The 15047-nt window shown below is 46.2% G+C and overlaps 3 pseudogenes; 1 reads left to right on the forward strand and 2 right to left on the reverse strand.

Annotated features, from left to right (window-relative positions):
• Positions 1-912: 912 nt before the first annotated feature.
• LOC136544302 (G-type lectin S-receptor-like serine/threonine-protein kinase B120) lies at positions 913-4097 on the reverse strand (annotated as a pseudogene).
• Positions 4098-4390: 293 nt separating this feature from the next.
• LOC136542230 (G-type lectin S-receptor-like serine/threonine-protein kinase At1g61440) lies at positions 4391-14757 on the reverse strand (annotated as a pseudogene).
• LOC136542913 (uncharacterized) lies at positions 10954-13332 on the forward strand (annotated as a pseudogene).
• Positions 14758-15047: the final 290 nt, after the last annotated feature.

A 15047-nucleotide genomic window follows, 5' to 3' on the forward strand; every position in this document is an offset into this window, starting at 1 on the left:
CAAGCTGGTAGGCTCAAAATCTGCTAGGGAGACTCCATGTTGTCGGTTGTCGCACCGTACAAGCTACAGTAATTACAGCGGTTGACTTGTAGCACTACTATACAAAGTATTTAGAAGTAGTCAGATTAGGTTTGCAGCAAACCGCCTCTACTCAAGGATCTCTAGAAATCAAAGGTTTATAGGGTTGGGTATGCAACCACTTCTTTAAAATGATTTTTTAGAAGTAGACCACGTTTCTGACCGCTACTAGAAATCAATTTGTAGATGCCTTTTTAATTTCGAAAGAAATCCGTCGTGGTCGCAAGTCTCACATGTGCGGTTCCTGGTATTCAAACTCAGAACTTCTTCCCTCACACGGGCCTCTCCTACCACTCTTGCACAATCACTTATGACCAAGTGAATGATATTATCCTTTTATATTAACTTTAGCGAATCTTATATTAAATATTTAAGCGTACAAATGATTTCAAATGAATATATTGAACTATAAAATTTTAGAGCTCACCGGACATATAGCCGCTTCAGTTTACAAGGCGAAGCTAGATGATCATGTGAACATGGGTGCGGATAAATGTCCGGCCAAATTATATTCTCGATCGATTAGGAATGGTTGCAGTGAGACTTGGTCGTACAAGCAATGATGTCAGAGTGCTTTGCTTAGTGATTGACCCTGACAAAAATAATCAGGGCTACGTCATTTGTCACAGAGAAGATTGAGATTTGAGAAACGCGTAGGGCCTGATTGCTGGTGGCTTGCATTAGCACGTAAGAGTCTTCTGCAAACTTGCACAGTGTTCAAATCAGGCCCAATGTAACATTAGCTAGTACGCCAAATTTGATCGCATTAGCAATGCAGATTTACATAACCCCAGTTCTTTATCAAATGATTGTCATATATGTGGAGAAAACGGCCTACCTTCCCTCTAAAGTTGAAAGAGTTACACTGTTCTTTGAGTTCTGAGTAGTGCCTCTTACCTGTTTTACTTTGTTATTATAAGTATGTGCAAAATATGCAGGTTTATTTGGAATGGCGAGTGTGCTATTTCCATTCTCCAAGATGAACACCACAGATGACATAAGTGGCCTCTCGTTGGGGTTATCCTGCACACATAGAAGGCCTATGTGGATGCAAAGCAAAGCTTCAGCAGGTACGCAGCTCTGCATTATACTTGAGTCTATCAAATCCTTTGCCTGCCCTTTCTTCCATAGATTCCATGCCTGGATATAAACCAACACAATAATTGAGGTTGTGGAACTTTATTATAAAGTTCTTACAAAATTCAGAAAAGCTTATACTCACATATACTATAAGGTTTTCGAAGTCTATTGTGTGATCAGTTGAGCTTATCTTCACACCACTTACGATTTCCAACATCAACACACCAAAGCTATACACATCAGACTTGACAGAAAATATGCCTCTCATTGCATATTAAGGAGCCATGTAGCCGCTGCAAGTATTTTTACCACGAAGAATAATGGAGTAGGTATTTTTCTGTGAATTAGGTTAAAGTGGTGATAATTTTAGAAAAAAAACTACTCACTGTGTTCCAACGACTCTCTTCGTGTTTGGGTCATGTTGGTTGTCGCCAAACATCCTTGCCATACCAAAGTCTGCTATCTTGGGTCTCATCTTTTCGTCCAGCAAAACATTGCTTGCTTTGAGATCTCTGTGAATTATCCTTAGCCTTGAATCTTGATGGAGGTAAGCCCTTTAGCAACTCCTGTGATTATGTTGAACCGTGTTGGTCAATCTAACTCTAACTTCCTTGTACTGCCTACAAATAAAGGCAACTATATCCCATAAGTAGTGACCAATCGGTTATGTTGAACCCTGAAGCTGTAATGTGCTACTGTTAGATCATACTGAAAAGCAGAGCATCTAAGCTTTTGTTAGGCATGTACTCAAACACCAGAAGCTTTTCGTCTCCCTCGATGCAGCAACTGATAAAGCTAACCAAATTTTTGTGCTGCAATTTGGCAACTAAAACAACTTCATTTCTGAATTCCGCTATCCCTTGTGCGGAATCCTTGCTGAGCCTTTTGATGGCAACTTCTCGAACATCTAGCGTCGCCTTGTAAAATTGAAGTGAAAAATGAATTAAGACATTAATTTAGTGTTAGTGCGATTACAATTTTGCAGGGTGAAAATTAACAAAATAGATAAGTACCTTGTAAACTTTGCCAAAACCTCCTTGTCCAATGATAAATGATCTGTCAAAGTTATTTGTCACAGCTGTGATATCTTGGAAGCTTACAGCTGGAAATACAAAGCCTTCAGTAGGATTTCTTTCTCCAGAGTACTCTGAAGTATTCAGGTTTCCAAGGACTAACAACGTCTTGTTCTTTCCCTCTTTTTGTTTTTTACCTGCTTCCAAAATGTCATGAATGTTTCTTTTTTTCTTATGTGACGGTAATAATGTAGAATAGTAGAGCAAAAACCAATTCCCCTGACCCCTCTGGTGAGTACAATACAATATCTAAGCGTAGAGAAGTAGAGTCAATACCTTTGAACTTGAACCATGCAAGGGAAGTGCCTGTGACTGTGAGTATCAGAATGCCACTTAACAAAACTGCAGGAAGCACAATCTTTACAGCGCTGTTCTTTGGCCTTGTTGCTGTGCAAAGCCATTGCAGTGAAAATTCTATGCATGAATAATGTAGCACAGATAACCAATGCAAGGATCAAATTAAGTTTATCTATATATAGAATTATAGACAGATGAGATGAGATGAGATGAGATGAATAGCACACCAGCATCGAAGCCTGCAGTCCGGATGTACAGCGTGTCATTGCCAGCAGTATCACCCACCCTCTCTGTGTCAATCAACTCCCCAGACCACACCAAGCACCGGCCTGTTCGCTTGGTCGTGTTTGACTTATAAGCCATGGCTTATCAGCCAACGAACAGTATTTTTCTCTCACACCAAATTAGCCAACAGTACTTTTAGCCATGGCTTATCAGCCAAACAAGCCCAAATGAACAGGGCGGTTCAAGGCACTTGCAAGCTGGGGTAGCATCTCCGCGGTCGCAGTAGCTAGAAGGGCCACAGTAACCGTACCTGCTACACTGCTCGTAGTCCGACGACGCTACAAGCGTTGACCACTCCAATGAATCTTTGTTCCATATACGTGTTTCTATCCTCCCAGAGTAACTCATTACTGACAGGACGGGTGGTGCACCATCGGAAACCGAGAAGACCATGTACGCCTCATCGGCGGTATCAACATAAGTCACGTATACCCCAACGCTGGTGGTGTTTGGCTGTAAGTAGTAGTACTGGCTTGAGACCGTGAACCCCGTCCACACGGGACTGCGCCATTCTGGAAGTGAACTGTTCCAGATGGAGACCTGCATGAACGGAGGGAGTGTTCGGCTGCCATTATAAGCCGGCTTATAAGCTATGGTATAGTATTTTTCTCTCCCAACAAATCAGCCGTACAAATCAACACAAGCGGCTTTACGAGCAGCCGAATAGAGCCTTGTCTCCATACTGTAAGAGCCTCTGTCTCCATACTGTAAGAGAAGGTACCCGGCGAGGGGTCCTCGGGGTTCTTCCAAGATACAAGCCGGGTGCCTTCATCCATCTTGTGGCTCCTCCACATCTTCATGCCAGGGAGTAGCGTGTCAATTGGGTGGTCAGAGCTTTGCCATAACATCATGCTGCTGGGTGACCGTAGGATGAGATTGCCTGTGTTCATAAGCACTACCATTGATCCTGGTGCTGGCGATGAGCTTCCAGCAGTTGTGGTGTTGGTTGTCCAGAGAACACGGTCGTTGACATCGGACAAGACAAGGTTAGAATTGTTGGTCAGAACAGGCGAATGAGCTGAGGAGGATGGCCGGTGTTGCCCGGTTTGCAACCCACACCACGGTGAACTGGGAGATGTTGTTGTACCATATGCCAAGGTAGAGCTTCTCCGGAGTGGAATTGGACGGGGCGAAGAAGCCAAAGGCGAACTCACCACCATCAGATATGACAGTGCTGCCGGGCAACAGCAGCTTGCCAGGGACAAGACGGTCATCCGAAGTGCGCAAGACCGGCAAGAGGAGGAGAGCCACAGTGCAGATCGAAATGGAACTCATGAATGCCATCGAACCTCTGCTGTGTGTCACACTGTCTCTCTGACTCTCCGAGTGAGTTTACCGGTGTATGATTATGCTTCAAAAGTGGCAGAGAAGGTATGCACGCAAGCGGCTAGCCGGCTACTTGTTACTAGTTAGCTGATTATTACTTGTGAGTATATACAGTAGGGGTATATATATATAAGGTCCTACACGCTTGATGTGCACGGAACAATGCAAAAAGGACCAGGTTTCTTATAGACTACAATGTGTTCAAAACATTCAGTCGAAGTTAAAACATGTACAAGTTGGTAGTTGTGATGTACACATCGATGGGGTTGTTAATAATTGCCTAGCTAGGCGTTATGTTTTCTTTAAAAGAATAGGATTGTTACCTTGGTGCTAATTAATTAGGGGCACCGGGCACAGTTCATCCATTTAAAATGCGAATATGAAGGTTGGCAGGAATGCATTAGACCAGTCTCAAGTGCCTGGTCAAACTTTTGTTATTTTTAACAAGTATTTTACGTTTTTAACTTCCTACACTTGTGCACTATACATTATATTTACATGCCTACTAAAATGTTCTAATTGGATGGGTGGTTACTGGCTAGCCAGGCTGAGGTGGTGCAAAATTAAATGAGGTCCGGAGCTAGGCGTATTCGCGAATGCCGGCAGGCGATAGTGGGTTGCGCCATTGCTGCTGCAGACAATTGATGGTGACTGTGTCAGAGCTCAGAGCTCACTAGCAGGAGGCCAGCAGGAGCGCAAGCAACAATCGCATCCCCTGCTCCCATACTTGGAGTTGGAGAAGGTTCTGTTTCAAAAACCCTATATCTATATGCTTTCTGTATCATCTCAGACCTCAGTTGGATGTTGAGCTTGACATGTCCGTTTAGATTATTCCATTCAGGCTGCATTTGGTTTCCCAAAGAAAACATGTGCGCCATACTAGTAGAGAAAAGGCAGCAGTACACTGTTTAACTTCCAGATTACTGCTAAAGCAAGCAATATCTGTTTACAATTAACCCAGGCAAATACTTTGTGACTAAAAATGTGAAGTCACTCTATCTCCCCTCTATCACTGTAAGAGTCATAGTGTTCTTAGAGTTCATAATGCCTTCTCTCACTTTCTCCATATCACTATTTCTCCATGAAAAATATGCTGGGTGATTTGGCGTTGGTAGTGCTGTGCACCCATTCTCCAAGTTGAACACAACAGAAGATGTCAATGGCCTATCATCCGGATTTTCCTGCACACACAAAAGCCCCATGTGGATGCAAAGTGAAGCTTCATCTGGTAAGCAGTTGTCCACAATACGTTTGTCTACCAGATCTTTTGCTTTTCCTTCATTCCAAAGGTTCCATGCCTGAAACAATCACACCATTCTTTTAGATTGCGTAACACTGTACATTTAAAACCTTTTAGTATGAGGAGATTAAAAGGTAATCATATTTGCTTACATAGACTATAAGGTTGGGGTAATCTGGGATGCGGTCAACAGAGCTTATCTTTATACCGCTCACAATCTCCAAAAGTAGAACACCGAAGCTATAGACACCGGACTTCACAGAGAAAATGCCTCCCATTGCATACTCAGGAGCCATATAGCCACTGTTAAGACCATTTCATTTGCGAAAGTTATGAGAATGAATTGGCTTTAATCATAGGTTAATTTAAGTATTGGGATTAAAGTACCACTCACTATGTCCCAACAACTCGCTTGGTATTAGCATTTTCTTGATTATCACCAAAGATCCTTGCCATGCCAAAGTCGGCTATCTTGGGTCTCATCTCTGCATCTAGTAACACATTACTAGCTTTGAGGTCCCTATGAATTATTGTCAATCTTGAATCATGGTGGAGGTATAAAAGTCCCCTTGCAACTCCTTTGATTATCTTGAACCTTGTTGGCCAATCTAATGGTGCATTTCTTGCACAATCTACAATGAACAATTATAGAATTATGAAAAATGTAATTATATCATAAGTCAACCACCTATTGAACTCGTGGTAAATTTTAGTAGAACATACTGAAAATGATAGCATCCAAGCTTTTATTAGGCAGGTACTCATAAATCAACAGCTTTCATCTCCCTCAATGCAGCAACCAAGAAGCCTAACCAAGTTTCTATGCTGTAGCTTGGCAATTAGAACAACTTCATTTCTGAACTCCTGAATTCCTTGATTCGAGTCCCTACTAAGTCTTTTGATAGCAACCTCTTGACCACCTTCTAATGTCCCCTTTGTAGTTATCATAGAAAAGCAAGATTAGTATATGTAGTGCAGATTAATTAATTAGATAATCAGCCATGGAAAAGCAAAGGTAGGAACTTCCATCGTAAAGTACCTTATAAACTTTGCCGAAACCTCCTTGTCCAATCATAAACGTATTGGAGAAGTTGTTTGTTGCGACTAGAATATCTTGGAATTTCAGAAATGGAAGTTCAAAATCATTGGTAGTTTTTTCTTCTCCAAGTTCATCTGAAGTAAAACCTCCATGGATTAGTGTCTTGTGATTTTCCAAATTTCTTTCCCTTCCTGCTTCCAAAAGTTGTTTAGTATTTGTTCTTAAGTAACTGAGATCAGTATACAGAATGGAAAACATACCTCTAAACTTGCAGACCCATATAAGCAAAATGGAAGTGAGAACAATAACTCCTGCTAAAGTTGGTAGTATAATTTTTATTGTGTTTGTTTTTGTCCTTTTACCTGCAAAGCAGTGCAAAATTTATTCATATAGTGCTAAGTCAATATCATACGCTTACATAGTTCAGTCTTCAAACAGCTGAACAAGTGCTAAGATCATACAATACACAATAGTATAATACCTTTATCATTAAGTTGATAGGAATTATGATGGCATCTTAACTAGATGTACAAGAAATTAAGATCACTGGGAATGAACGAAAAAAACTGTAAATCTCAGTTCAGAATCTATTCCTGATACATATATATCGGCTCTAACAAGCATGTAGCCATACATTATGATCGGCTTATGACTCTAGGATGTGAGCAGATTCTGAAATTAGTTGCAACCATCCTGATCCTACAACATGTTGTCCTGATCTCGGTGCCTATTTTGCATACCAGATAGATGAAAGATCAAGTTCCAGAGGACTACAGACACAGCTAATGGTGTTTTGTTATCTGCATATTTTGCATTCTAGATGGTACGGGTATAAGTGATAAAATGATGGGGAAACTATAAAACGGGCATGCCACAAGTGGGGAGCCACTCATAGGGATGCCCAGCTTGGGTAAGAATTTCTTGTGATATGAAATGGTACCTGACAACATGCCTGCAACACGGAGGTATAGCGTCTCATGGGTATCAGCAACAGCAGTACTGTAGCCACAGTAGGGGCATGCGCCAAAGTCAGCCCTGCTGTCACATCTAGTTACTGTAGCAGCATAGCAGCTATACTAGGACTAGATGTATATAGTTGTATATATATTGTCACTGCAACTCAGTAAAAGAGATAGTTTAGTTTTGCCATCTCCTATACAGAGCTCCGGCCAACGCTGGTGTCTTTGCTGTGTGTGTATGCTCTGTCCTCCCTTTCTTCTTCTACCTCTAGCCATAGTGTGTGGTCGGACAACGTTTGTCGTGGTCGACAAGACTATTGAGTGGTCGACTCACCTGAGCCGGTGATCCTGTGGGCCAACAAGTGGTATCGGAGCCGTACAAGCGTCGTCGCCGGACTAACCGCTGGCGATGATGGACGGTTTAGAATTGGGCGACAGCAGTGGCACTGCTGTGGCTGCCCAGCCACGACAGGAGGTCATTGTGCGCACGGTGCGGGAGGTCAGCGGCACCAGTTGGCCGACGTTGACTCGCACCAACTATGGAGAGTGGTCGGTGACCATGAAGGTCAAGCTCAGAGCCCGACAGCTCTGGAATGCTATTGACAAGGGCACCGAAAATGAAGAAGACGACATGTCAGCGTTAGAGGCTATCCTCGCTGCTGTACCAGCGGAGTACAAGGAGCCGTTGGGGACAAAAAGCTCTGCTAAGGAGACGTGGGAGGCCATTGCGGCGATGCGCGTCGGTTCCGACCGCGCAAAGAAGGCGATGGCCCAGCTTCTGAAGCAGGAGTACGCCAACCTTAAGTTCAAGGATGGTGAATCGGTGGAGGACTTCTCCCTCCGCCTGCAGATGCTCATCAGCAAGCTGAAGAGCCATGGCGTCACCATCAACGAAGAGGAGGTGGTCTCCAAGTACCTCCACTCCGTGCCGGCAAAGTACATCCAGATCGCTTTCTCCATAGAGACGATGCTGGACTTGTCCACCATCACCATTGAGGATGTGACAGGCCGTCTACGGGTGGTGGACGAGCGCCTGGAGCATGCGACAGCAACGAAGGACAGTGGCAAACTGCTGCTGACAGAGGAGTGGGCTGCTCAAAGGAACTCCGAGGTATCCTCCTCCAGCCGCGGTGGCAATGGCAAGCACCGCGGCAAGGCTTATTCGGAGAAAAAGAAGCAGGTCGACCCCAACGCCTGCCGGCACTGTGGAAAGATGGGTAATTAGGCACGGGAGTTCCCAAATCGTAAGCAGGAGAAGAAGGCTAAGGCTCATCTGGCGCAAGCTGATGATGATGATGAGGCCATTATCCTGATGGCGACGTTCTATGCACTGCATGACGTTGAAGCCGAAGAGAAGGCAGAGGTAATGGCGGTGGAAGGGCCTAGGAAGGTCCTGAAGGCTGTCAACCTCGACGAACCGCGCGTCCAAGTCCACCTCGGATGTGTGGGTGGCGAGCAGGAGCAGCGGTGGTATATGGACTCTGGCGCCAGCAACCACATGACGGGCTCCAAGGCAGCCTTCTCCGAGCTCGACGACGATGTGACCGGTACGGTGAAGTTCGGTGACGGCTCAAGGGTGGCAATCCGAGGGCACGGCACCATCATGTTCAGGTGCTAGAACGGCGAGCACCGCGCGCTAACGGATGTATATTACATCCCGCAGCTGCGTTCAAGCATCATCAGCATTGGCCAGCTGGATGAGCGCGGTAGCGAGGTACTAATTAAGGACGGAGTCCTTAGGATCAGGGATCGGGAGCAGCGACTTCTTGCCAAGGTGAAGAGGTCTCAGAACCGGTTGTACCTGCTCGATCTGAAGGTAGAGCAGCCGGTGTGTCTGGCGGCAAGGCACACCGAGGAGCCGTGGCTGTGGCATGCCCGGTTTGAACATCTCAGCTTCGACACGCTTGGTCGGCTGGAGAAGATGGTCCGAGAGCTGCCCCACATCGAGCACAGAGGCGAGTTGTGTGACAGCTGCCTGGCCGGGAAGCAGAGGAGGCTGCCGTTCCCAAAGGTGGCCAAGTATCGCGCGGCGGACGCTCTTGAGCTCGTCCATGGCGATCTCTGTGGGCCAATCACACCAGCCACAAACAGTGGTCGGCGGTACTTCCTCCTGCATGTGAATGATTACAGTCGTTACATGTGGCGGCAACTCCTGACAAGCATTGATGAAGCGGCGGCGGCGATCAAGAAGTTCAAGATGCGCGCGGAGGCCGAGAGCGGCAAGAAGCTGCGCATGCCGAGGACTGATCGCGGCGGTGAATTCACTTCAGTGGAGTTCGCTGCGTACTGTGCGGATCAGGGTGTGGTGCGACACCACACCGCGCCGTACTCATCACAGCAGAATGGCGTGGTGGAGCGGCGGAACTAGACGGTGGTTGGCATGGCTCGATCCATGATGAAGGCCAAGGGGGTAAGGTTCTGGGGTGAGGCGGTGACCACGGCGGTGTTCATCCTCAACCGCGCGCCCACTAAGGCCCTGAAGGGCAAGACGCCGTTCGAAGCTTGGTATGGACGCAAGCCGAGTGTGTCCTTCCTCCGGACATTCGGCTACATCGGCCACGTCAGGAAGACGAAGCCGGTCCTCACCAAGCTGAAGAACAGGAGCACACCAATGGTGTTCCTGGGCTACGCGGAAGGTACCAAGGCGTTGTTACTGTGCAAAGCCATTGCAGTGAAAATTCTATGCATGAATAATGTAGCACAGATAACCAATGCAAGGATCAAATTAAGTTTATCTATATATAGAATTATAGACATATGAGATGAGATGAGATGAATAGCACACCAGCATCGAAGCCTGCAGTCCGGATGTACAGCGTGCCATTGCCAGCAGTATCACCCACCCTCTCTGTGTCAATCAACTCCCCGGACCACACCAAGCACCTCATCCCGCCCATCGTGCCTCTGCTGCTCAAGTTGGCATAGGCGTACGCCACGCAGGAGCAGTTGTTGGCGCAGTCCATGGCGCATTCCTCGGAGGTCCGGTTCTCAACGAGCACGAACTTGTCTGGCGGTTTTATCCCCGGCAAGGCCACGAAACCACCGTGGCCACACCGCAGGGCCTCCTTCCGCCGGCACCCCTGGGCTACGTTACACCGATACTTCCCTGAACTACCGTACCGGTATCGCGATACGTATCGGATACGTCGATACGCCGATACGCCGCCGATACGGTATCGGTGAAGTATCGGGAAATACATCAATAAAAATAAATAAATTAAATCCCGATACGTCGCCGATACGACCCATTTAGACAGCCCTCAAAGCCTGCTAGTTACACATTCACAGCATCACCACCATTGCATCGAGCCAGGAACGATGGGCTGCCCGCTCCTGCCACCGCCGCCGACGCCGCCCGCTCCTGCCGCCGACGCCGACGCCGCCCGCTCCTGCCCGACGCCGCCAACGCCGCCCGCTCCTGCCCGCTCCTGCCGCCGACGCCGACGTCGACGCCGCCTGCTCCTGCCGGTTGCTGCCTCAGGTCAGCGATCCATACAACTTCTAGATCTCCGATCAGTTCTTAATCTGCATTCCAACTTTGAAACTCTAGATTTCTTTTATTGTTGTTGTTTAGGGATGGCAAGTGGTAGTGGAAGTTCTCCGTTGCATGTCTCTGAACCTAGTAGTGTCAATGTAGCAAGTGATGGCGATAGTGTTCCTGAAGTGAATGAGATCTGTGATCCTAAATATCCTCTCTGGAGGCATGTTAATAAGATCGAGAACAATGGCCCTGATGGAGGAAATGTAGTATTAGACTGCAAATTTTGCGGCAAACAAATATCTGGTAGCTATACTAGAATCAGAGCACATTTGTTGAAGATACCAAACCAAGGTGTGCACATTTGCAAACAGGTGACAGTACCAATTCTTCAGCAACTTCGCAAGGAAGTGGCTGATGCTGAGGCAGCGATCTCCAACAGCAAACCGAAGAGTGTTCCCCTGCCAATACAGATAGGGAGTACAGGATTACCCCCTTCTGGAGGTACAAATGCCCAGTCAAAGAGAAGAAAGAGGCAATCAGGGATTGACGAAAGCTTTTTCCGTGAACGTCGCCAAATTGTTGATGCTCTCGTTGGAAGAATGTTCTATATAGGAGGTATGGAACTTGATTCATTGAAAGAATCTTAGTATCAATTTGATTCAAAACATTTTTCTGATTGCTATGTTTTTCCTTGTCTTTGTAATCTGCAGGTGTTCCATTCAATTTAGCAAGAAACCCAAATTTTCGAGCTTTAATAATGTATCTTGCAAACACTGATTTGGGTGGATATGTACCTCCTGGGTACAATAAGTTGAGGACTACTCTTCTCCAGCAGGAGAGAGTCAATGTTGAGAGGCTGTTGGAACCATTCAAGACTACATGGCCTACAAAAGGGATTACTATTACAGCTGATGGGTGGACTGATCCTCAGCGGCGCCCACTCATCAACTTTTTAGCCGTATCTGAAGATGGCCCTATGTTTTTGGGAGTTGTTAACACTGAAGGAGAGATTAAGAGAAAGGAATACATTGCTGAGAAGTTGATCTCTGTGATTGAAAATGTTGGACCAAAGAATGTGGTCCAAGTGATTACAGATAATGCAGCAAACTGCAAGGGTGCCGGTCTGATAATTGAATAGAAGTATGACCACATCTTTTGGACTCCATGTGTTGTCCACACTTTGAATTTGGCACTGAAGAATATTTGTGATGCAAAGGACAATGATGCTGAAAATGCTGGGCTCATGTGGATTAAGGATACTGTGGAGGCTGCGTTCATGATCAAGAACTACATCATGAACCATGGTATGCGCCTATCAATGTTTAATGAGTTTAGTAAACTCAAATTTCTTGCTATTGCCGATACAAGATTTGCATCACATATTATTATGTTGAAGAGGTTCCTTGTTCTCAAAGAGTCTCTTGTGTTAATGGTTGTTGGTGACAAGTGGTCAACATATAGGGAAGATGATGTAGACAAAGCAAGATCTGTAAAAGATAAGTTGCTTGATGATTTTTGGTGGGACAATGTTAAATACATTGTTGATTTCACTGAGCCTATTTATTCAATGCTAAGGGCAGCAGACACAGATAAGCCATGTCTCCATCTGATTTATGAGATGTGGGACAGCATGATTGAGAAAGTGAAAGATCGCATTTATCGCCATGAGAGAAAGCAACCTGATGAAGAATCTACCTTTTATGACACTATTTATGCCATTTTGTATGATCGTTGGCTTAAAAGCAATACTCCTCTCCATTGTTTGGCTCATTCTCTCAACCCTAGGTGATTTTTGTTGTCAATTGTCAATTTGCTACTGTCACTTGGTTCATGTTTTATCACTTTTGGGACTGATTCATGCCCTTCTTTTATGCAGGTACTATTCTCAACAGTGGCTTTCTGAAGGTCCTAACCGTGTAGCCCCCCATGAAGATATTGAGGTCTCTGACATGAGGAACAAGTGCTTTAGAAAAATGTTTCCCAATCCAGAGGATCTTAGGACAATCAAACGGCAATTTGCTGATTTTTCTCTATTTGGAGGTTGCTTTGCGGATCGTGAGTCAATTGAAGATCGAGCTTTTTTCGAACCAAAACAATGGTGGGGCCTCCATGGTCAAAGGACCCTAGAATTGAAATCATTAGCACTGAAGTTACTTGGGCAGTCGGCATCTTCTTCTTCATGTGAAAGGAACTGGAGTACATATGGATTCATTGATAGCGTAACCAGGAATAGGCTTACTCCTCCACGTGCTGAGGATTTAGTGTTTGTCCATAGCAACATGCGTCTGCTGTCAAGGAAATCTGATGATTATATGAATGGGCCAACTCAGATGTGGGATGTTGGGGCAGACAATCATGAGACCTTTCATGGTGCTGGCATTCTTGAACATGCTAATCTCTCACTGGATGAGCCAGAATTTGAACGGATATTATTTGAAGATGAAGAAGACATATCTGGCACTGAGATGCAGTAGCAACCTTAGCCTTAAATTTGGCTTGTGTCCCTACTCCCTTGTATCCTAATATTTATTATTCTGCTGTAAAAATGTTAAAACCAATATTAATTATTGTGCTGTAAGAACCTTAAAATCAAGTATCTTAGATGCTTCATGGAACTAGCAATGTCTATGTTTTGCCATTTTTATTTGTTGATTGTTCTGCTAGATGAAAAATGTTCTCAGTAGGTGTATTCTGATTTTTTTGATATATTTATATACTTGCCGTATCGGCGTATCCTTGTTTTTGGAAAATGCCGTATCACCGTATCGCCGTATCGGTATCGGCGTATCAGTATCCCGTATCGGTGCAACGTAGCCCCTGGGAAAACCTGCCTCTGCTCTACTCCTCCAGGCTCGCCGGCTCGAAACCATCGAGGCACTTGCACGTCGGAGTCGTCGGGGCTGTCACCGTGCCATCGCAGTAACCGTACGGGCCACACTGGCCGTACAAGTCGCACTCGTTGGCCGGCCACTTGCCGACGACAGCCCAGTCCGACGATCCCCAGCTCTGGAGCTGGTATTCGCCGGAATAAGTCAACACGAACCTGGTGTGCGCGCTGCCGTCGGGGAGGCTGTAGGCTAAATACATCTCTTCCTCGGTTCTGACGACCGCCAGGGAAACCATGACGACGCTGGAGCTGGAGTTCACCTGGAACTGGCCACTGATGGTCGCGTAGCCCGTCCACGGGACGGTGCGCGCCACCGGACTCGTCCCGTTCCAGATGAGATGAAGGCCTGCGCGCATGGGCGTGCCCGGGTCCATGCCGAAGGTGAAGCTCCCCGGCGAGGGGTCGTCAGCGCCTTGCCAAGAAACCAGGCGCTCGCCGTCTCGAGACCTGTACCTGACCCGGATCTTCATGCCGGGAAGGAACGTGTCGCCCGGGTGCTCGAAGCTCTGCCATGCGGTGGTTCCGTTCGGAGATCGGATGACGAGGTTGCCGGTGTTGAGAAGCACCGCGGTGGCTGCTGAACCCGAGACACCGGTGACGTTGGTCGTCCAGAGAACTCGACCGCTGGCGTCGGACAGGATGAGGTTGGAGGAATTGGTCAGGGTCAGCGCTGGTGGTGCGGAGGAGGTGCCGCTTGTGGCCGGGTTTCCTCTGTTGGCGACCCACACGGCGGTGAGCCTGGGGATGTCGTTGTACCATATGCCAAGGTACAGATTGGCAGGAGTGGAATCGGCGAGGGAGAAGAAACCCAGCGCGAAGACGCCGCCGTCTGAGACGATGGTGGTGCCGGGAACGAGCGGCTTGCCCAGGACTAGCCGGTCGTCGGAAGCACTCCGCGGCAGCAAAACAAGCAGAAGGACAGTGGCGTAGATGATGGCGGACCAATCCATGGGTGAATCGAAAATTCTGAAACGCTTATGCTTGATAGCCTGATACTAGCTTGTTGGGCAGGGATCAGGTGGGCCACTGATATTACTTGATTAGCGGGCGATTGATTGGAGCCTAGTACACATCACGTTTGTCAACCAAATATATACAAAAGAGATACTACTATTTATAATATGAAATAGATATCATTATATTAATCATACGATATGTTTATTTACTATTCAAAATATTTAAATGTTGATACTTTTGTAGATGGCAACCTGACTGCAGAGATACCTTGACTGCATATACCTGATCAATGAAGCTACACGCGTGGACACAAATAAAAACTTTTGTAGATGGCAACGTGATTAC

This window comes from Miscanthus floridulus, chromosome 3, assembly GCF_019320115.1.
Source record: "Miscanthus floridulus cultivar M001 chromosome 3, ASM1932011v1, whole genome shotgun sequence".
Lineage (NCBI taxonomy): Eukaryota > Viridiplantae > Streptophyta > Magnoliopsida > Poales > Poaceae > Miscanthus > Miscanthus floridulus.